Source organism: Ambystoma mexicanum, chromosome 1p (genome assembly GCF_040938575.1).
Source record: "Ambystoma mexicanum isolate Mex_15411 chromosome 1p, UKY_AmexF1_1, whole genome shotgun sequence".
NCBI lineage: Eukaryota > Metazoa > Chordata > Amphibia > Caudata > Ambystomatidae > Ambystoma > Ambystoma mexicanum.
In genome coordinates, this window is record NC_090921.1 from 1,154,573,283 (window position 1) to 1,154,581,283 (window position 8,001).

Below are 8,001 nucleotides of genomic sequence, written 5' to 3' on the forward strand. Positions count from 1 at the left end.
CTGAAAATGTCTGCTTGAGTTTGTTTGGCACATTGATTGAATGCACTATTGATTGTTGACTTTTTGTAGCCTCTTGCATAAAATTAGCCGCTGTTATTTTGTCATTCTCGTCAAATGTTTTGCTTTCGCTACAATTTCTTTTCATTCTTAAGAATTCACCGTATGGTATGCTATTCTTTAGGCATTTCGGGTAAGCACTTTCCACATGAAGTAATTAATTTGTACTGGTTGGTTTACGGTAAGTTTCCGTCGTCATTACATCATTTCTTATCTTGATCTTAATGTCCAAGAATACCACTTCTGTTGGATCATGTTGCTCGGTGAATTTAAGATTAGTGTCCTGTGCATTCAAAATATTGAAAAAGGACATCCATTCTTGTTCATTGCCTTCCCATACTATAAATAAATCGTCAATGTAACGACGCCATAAAGTCACTTTATTGGTGTATATGAGTAAGGTTTCTTCAGCAAACAATTTAGCTTCCCAAGCCCCAATAAAGAGGTTTGAATATGGGGGTGCCACTGTTGTGCCCATGGCAGTCCCACATAATTGTTTGTAATATTGAACATCAAACATAAAAGCATTGTGTGTAAGGCAGAAAAAAAAGCATGTCTAATAACATTTGAGAATGGTCTCTGAAGCTTAATGATCTGGTAGATAGATATATGAAGAAACAACGTCCAATGTTATTAGCAGATACCCTGACTTCCATGGTATTTGATCGATTTGCTGGAGAAAATCTGACATATCCTTAATATAGGATGGCAATGTCTGAACAAACGGAAACAGAAATTGATCCAGATATTTCGATGTGTTTTCTAGCAAAGAATCAATTGATGCTACTATCGGTCTGCCCGGCGGCTTCCTCATACATTTGTGGATCTTGGGTATAAAGTGTATAATTGTCAAAATTGGGAATTCCTTTATTAGAAATGCCTTTTCTTGTGTAGTTAATAGACCCATTGCATGCCATGTTGAGAGTTTTTGATCATATTCTGTTTTGTACATTTTGTATGGATTAGCAAGTACTTTTTCATAGTTATGATTTGCTTAAATTGACACATGGCTTCTCTTTTATAATCCTGTGCTTTCAGGACCACGATGTTCCCTCCTTTGTCCGAAGAGCGGATCACAATTGCCTCATCTTGTTTTAAGTTGTTTATAGCTGCCCGTTCGTCTGAGGTTACATTGTGGTTCATTTTGTTGTTTGTGGAGGCCAATTTTTTCAAATCACCTACAATTAAATCCTCAAGGAGATCTATATGTGCCATATTATTAGTTGGTGGAATGAACTTCGATGTTTATCCTTAAATGGCAAGGTGCTGGCATGTTGGTGAAAAGATCCTCTGGTAAGATGGAATTTCATTCTGATTCATATATTTATATCAACAAAGTCAATGTATGCTATTTATGAGTCTGTTTGTTTTTTCTAAAATAATAATATGGAAAATGTTGTTTTTAGGTGATCTAAAGAGGCATTGGGGTGTCTCAACAATCTGTATACGTAATTGCTGTGACAATGTAAATTGTGAAAGCTGTCTTTTTTACTTCTCTTTTTTTTCCTGTGTGATGCATTTTGATATTTGAATTGTAAAGGGTTCTTTGTAAACGAGATACAAATAATATATATATATAGATTGTGCTATATTCAGCATAGAATGATAAACATGCACATTCTGCTGCCAAAAATGTTTTAATGACTGATTTGCATACAGCATAGATTGAAACTGTTATAGAGTCAAAAATAACTTAATGATATCGAGAAATTAGTCACCAGTCGCATAACCGTGTCCGTTCTTTGACCCTTGCACCGGTTCCCTGCAGATCATTGTAACTTTGGAGTTGAAGTGGCACGCAGTGGTTTCTTCGGGCAGCAGGGATCAGTTTAATTTTACTGTGCAAGTCCATTAGGTCACGTCAATCACTGCCATTTTCCTCATGTGGCTTGAAACTCAGTTATGTATTATATCTCTGCTTTTGCAAATGTCTCTTATATTTTAAAACCTGAAAAATTGAATTTGTTGCCCTGGGTGCCTCGTATTTTGTGTGGGACTCTTTCCTTAGAGGCATGTGCATTACAGATGCATCCACTTTCTGTCTAAAATGGCATTCCACAAATGCACTCCAATTAAAAATTAAAATAATTCTTCCTATTGCAGAGCCCTACATATATCCCGATCAGAGCTCGGCAATGCTGAAGTGCATGTCTCTGTTCTCTTTTTAAGGGTGCATTGGAACATATGGGTTTCAGAGAAGCAGAGTACAATAGATCCCCCACTGATTTCTGCCACCATTGCACCTCATTACGAGTACATAGGTAGTTCTTCAATCTTTCAGCGGCATTGCCACCACACTCATTTATCTTTACTGCCACTCTGCCCCTGGTAAAAGCAGTATGCAGTTCCCATTTTTTGGAGTCCATGGGAGGATAGGGATTTGCAGGTATAACGTGAGTGTAATTCTAACAATTTTGGCCTTAATATGAAGTATCTATCCCAAGCGTGTGTTTAAACCTGCCTGCAAAAAGCAAAGGGAAACAGATTAAATCTGATTTTCCAATGGGGCATCACCAACTTTTAATGGCCTTAGAAACCATTTGTTTCCAAGCAAGCACTTTACCATTTTATAGTGCCCAAAAGATCACATATATCGGTGATAAGGCACCAAAACAACTGGCTCTCTACCCATAATATAATTAAATTTAATACGGCCTCCCTGACACACAAGGCATTGAACAAGGCTGCCCCTAGTTATCTCATGAACAGACTTAAAAGAAGAACCTCCAATAGACCCACGAGACTTACTAATTCCAATTGCATCACCCTCCCTAGATTCAAGGTATCTAAGGTTGGTGGAAACAGTTTGCACGTCAAAGCTGCTCAACTGTGGAATTCCTTACCACACCACATTAGGGAAGATCATTCCTATCCAAAGTTCAGACTTGAGTTACATCAACTGGCTGAAGTCGAACGACATCTACTGTCCGCACATACACATCTATCCCTCAGGAATACAGTCTCGCACCACTGCACCCCCACTTGTATATTTGACTGAACCCCTCCGTATCCTATTTGTACGAACCATGCCTCTGTATCTTGTCTACGTTGTAATGATTTGTCTATGCATATTCCATTGCCATTTTTTTCCCACTGTGATCTTCATCTGCACTACTGTTTGATTACATTGCCAACTTTGTAACTAAGCTTTGCATTATCTGTAACTGCTGCGCCCTGATACCCCTGGGTCTGGTGAACATTATAAATGAATAAACTGAACTAAACTAAACGAGAAACTGCATGTCTTTAGAATGGAATGTTCTGGTGGCCATCAAACACCAGCCCTCTCAAGATAACGTGACACCTTAGAAGGTGGGAATTGGTAAGCAAGAGAATATGATTAATAAGACGGGGGAGAGGAGTGTAGCGGGTTGAGTTTGGAAAAAGGAGGGAGAAGTGGTATGAGGGAGAGGGAACACAATGAGGAGCGTGAGAAATATCAGAGAGATAGACAGGTAAGAGAGAGGGGGTGAGAAAGATGAAGGAGAGAATAGGAATGGGGAACACCAGAGAGAGTAGACTTAGGAGGAGAAGGGAGGATGAAGGGAGAGAATGGTAGGAGAGAGAACATTAAATAGGAGGAAAGGGGAACACCATAGAGAAGAGAGAATACAGCGCGAGTGATAGAGAGTGAATAGGGAGAGGAGAGAAAGAGAGTGTAAAAGATATTGTGGGTCATTACGACCCTGGCGTTAAGGGTTTAACGGCGCCGTAAAAGGTGTCGGCGCCGTTAAACCCTTAACGCCTGATTACGAGGTCCCTTTGCGGGACCCAACCTTAACGGCTGGTTTTACCAGCCGTTAAAGTAGGGTGCCGCAAAGGGACCTCGGTGCTAATTACGGTACCGCAATTTGCGGTACCGTACTTAGCGCCTTCCCCAGTCCCATTGAGCCCTATGGGGCGAACATGGGAATGGGGAAGGGCCATGGTGAAATGGGGAAATACTGCCCCGCCAATCTTGGAATGGGGCGGTATTTCCCCATTCCACCATGGCAGACTCGTTACAACACCGGCACCAACCATGGTGCTAATAGCGCCATGGTTTAGCGCCGGGGTTGTAATGAGGGCCACTGTAAGAAAAAGCAGGAGTGAGTGTGACAAGGCACATTAAATCTATGATTGTCTTGGAGAACATCATATTAGGGTACCCCTTAGTAAGCCCTCGCTGTTAGTCCATTTACCATTAAAGAAAGGGGTTACCTGGCAATAGCACTAATGTAACACATGGGAAGAAGGGAAGCCTGTCTAGTATTGAGGGAGTCCAAGGAAGGTTGAGGACTAGGAGACGGTCTTCCCTTAGTCTGCCCCGCTGCAGTCCGGTCTCAATAAAACTTTGAAAGTATCTAAAGGACTTGTGAAGTTCGTGAGGCCATCTGTGACAGTATGGGCACATAAAGATGCCAGCACTCCTCAAATAAACCTACAATTAACCAAGATAAAACAAATTCTAGTGGCATATGGGGACATGTTAGGTATTAAGAAAGAGATAAACTAGTCACACCCTCACACCAGGAAGGCATTCTGCAACATGATTAAGGTCACCAATAAAAGTGGTTGACAGACAGGGCTTCATTATGAATTTGGTGGTATTCTGGCAGATTTACCCCAGAATACCACCAATCTGTATTACCGTTACCACCACTTCATCCGGCTGAATTACTGCTAGATTACAAGTGGCCGTATGCAGTGTTAGTCCCCATTTATGGAGTCCATGGGGATTTCAAAGGAAATTACCACCGATCGTAATTCTGGCAAAATGGTTACATTTTGCCAGTAAGGTGCCATAATTACCTACAGAATTTTTTACGCATTTTGCATGCATTGCCACCGATTTTAGCCACACCGCCCAACTCGTAATGAGGCCCACAGTCCCACTTTAGAGGGCCATCAACATGGATAAATCTCTGTGAGAAAACTGAGCCTCACTCGGGCAAATGTTGGGTTTCTATAACCGTGCCCATAAGAAGAGTATTGTGTAGAAGGGGAAGCCCACCACCCCCATTTAACATTATTTCACATGTTAGAGACTGCTTGTTAGGTAAGCAAAACATTGTTAAAGATTGAATCACTAGTTTAATTCTTCTTTCCGAGGATTCATTCATTAAGCTACGGTGAGACCTGCATTTTGCTGTTGGAACCTATGGTGCCTCTCTCGGTTTCGGAGATGCCCTCTCTCCTGCTGGTGTGGAAGAGAGACACGTTCACATACCTGGGAATCAGAATATGGAGGGATTTTAAAGACAGGCATCATAATAATATTATGAGGTCTGTCGAGGGGGATAAAGAAATCGGCAGAGTTCTGGACTACCTCAACCACTCACAGGTAGAGTAGCGTTGATAAAAATAGTGGTGTGCCAAGGCTACTGTATTACTTTGCTAATGTACCATACGATCTACTAAAGATCACCTTTGCTCAATGGATGGAACATAATACTGAGAGGTACACTCTGGGCATAAGGCCAGCAGAGGGTGGCCCTCATTACCTTACAGGCATTTTACCAGGGGGGATTCCTTCAGGTGCCAAAACTGGAGGCATATTATATAGCAGCTCAGTTGCAATATGTAACTCAGTGGCTGGCGGACAAAGAGACCCGTGAATGGAGACTGTTGGATGGCTCAGTGAGACAATACAACTTGAAGGAAAATATATGGAGGGGCGGTAGAGTAAGACGAGTGCCGTATTGAAAAATATTGGATAGACATATATGACAAATGGCATGTAGATGGACATGTAGTTTGAATGCCTATTCTTCACTCATTTTGCTGAGTATGAACACTGATCATCTACACAAAATGGAAAAAACCAGCACAACGAATGGGGAATGGTAGGTCTGGCCACATGGGGTGAAATGTTTGAGTACCGGAGATTGAGATCCTTTCAGGACTCATGTATATCATTGGCAATAAACAGGGCACATATTTTGTTTAACGCAGGAATAACGAGTGGCACACGTAAGATATGGCTGGGATTACCGGAGGAGTAACAATCCTCCACACTACTGGGAGGCAGCTATGCTTAGGAGATGTGGGCCGGCCGATATTCACAATTTGTAAGATATTAATGGAGAACAGGGACAGAAGGGGGCAAGAGGTGAACATCAAGGCGAGGTGCGAGAGAAATCTGGGATGCGTGTTCGAATAGGAGCAATGACAAAAGGTATGTGAATATATGACTTTTCAGCCAATACCTGGCAGCTCTCGCGTACTGCATTTCCATCTTCTGCTCAAACTTCCAGTGCTATGCCGATGACACTCAACTCATTTTCAGGCTTCCCTCAGCCACATCCTCTCCTTCCCTCATCTCTGCCTAAATCGCCATTCAAAATTGGTGTGCCGCCAACGTTCTCTGTCTAAATGCCAACAAGACCGAGATCCTCCTCGTTGGTACACCTTCACCATCTTTTCCCCTCACTCTCTGGCCGGTCTACCTTGGCCCTCCTCCTACCCCTTCCTGCGAGGCTAAGAATATAGGGGTCATCTTTGACTCCACACTTTTCTTCACTGCACACATCTCTGACGTCTCTAAAAAGTCAAACCTCCTACTGCACCTCCTTAGAGGTACTCTGCCTACTGTAACAGCCTCTTTCTAAATCTCCCTGCCTCCACTCTCCGCCCTCTACAACTAATCCAGAACAGGACTGCGAGACTTGTCCTTGGCCTCAAGCCCTGGGATCGTATCTCTCCAGCTATGAAATCCCTTCATTGGCTCCCAGTGGATGCAAGGATTACATTTAAAACCCTTTGCATTGTCCACAAGGCTTTCTGGGGCCTGGGCCCAAAATACCTTCAACTATCCCTCTGCAAATACCTCCCCTCTCAAGCCCTTCGCTCCTCTACATCTAACTCCCTCAGGGTCAGTTGTTTTTCAAAGAAACGAGCTGGGGGCAGATCTCTGTCTTCGGCTGGGGCCTCCCTTTGGAACAGCCTCCCGGCCACCCTGAAACTTGAGGAGAACCATCTCTGGTTCCAGAAGCACCTCAAGACCTTCGTCTTCGCTTCCGCATTTGCCCCTCTTCTCCCCTGCTGATCTGTTTTCTCTCTCGGCACCGTGCACCTGGACACTCTCTGGGCCTCATTACGACCCAGGCGGTAAGTTACCGCCTGGGCCGTGACTTTACCACCATGGCGTAAACTACGTTTACGCCATGGTGGTTGGCGGATTTACCGCCCCATTCCGACCTAGGCGGGGCGGTAAGTCCCCAATCCCCATTTACCCTTCCCCATTCCCATTTTTGCCCCATAGGGCATAATGGGAGTGGGGAAGGCGTTAATTACGCCACCGTAAATTACGGTGGCGTAATTAACTCCATGGTCCCTTAGCGCCATGGATTTTAACACCTGCTAAAAGCAGGTGTTAAAAGCACCATGGCGCTAGGGGACCTCGTAATCAGGCGGTAAGGGTCGGCGCTGTTAACGCTGCCGTAAACCCCTTACCGCCTGAGTTGTAATGAGGCCCTCTGTCCTTCGGGCCCAGTTACCTGCTCACCGTGCCTAGCTCCAGCACTGCCTCATGGCCACCCCTTGCACTGGGATTCTTTATCTGTACCCATACACTCCCCCACCCTTCTTCTGCACTTATCAGATATGCACTATCTGACTAATCTTGCACTTGCGACTTGCTGGCTGCACTACAACTTTTCGCTGCCTTTATTTATATCCTGCACTTATTATTTATTCTGTTCTCTCCTCTGTTTCGCACTTTTCACTACTCCCCCTTCCATGCACATTCGCCATTTTCCCTTTTCCATGCACTTGCACATTCTTAATGTCACTGGGCCTAGTAAGATCGTTGTTTATTTTGTTCTCCCTTGTTCCCCTCCCTTTGCTTGGTCTCGCTCTGAAACACTTGTGTATGAGCGCAATCTAAATAAAATATCATATCATACTAAGTCAGTGTAAAAAAATGCCCAATTAAGGCTACTACAATACAATGTTCTACAATAA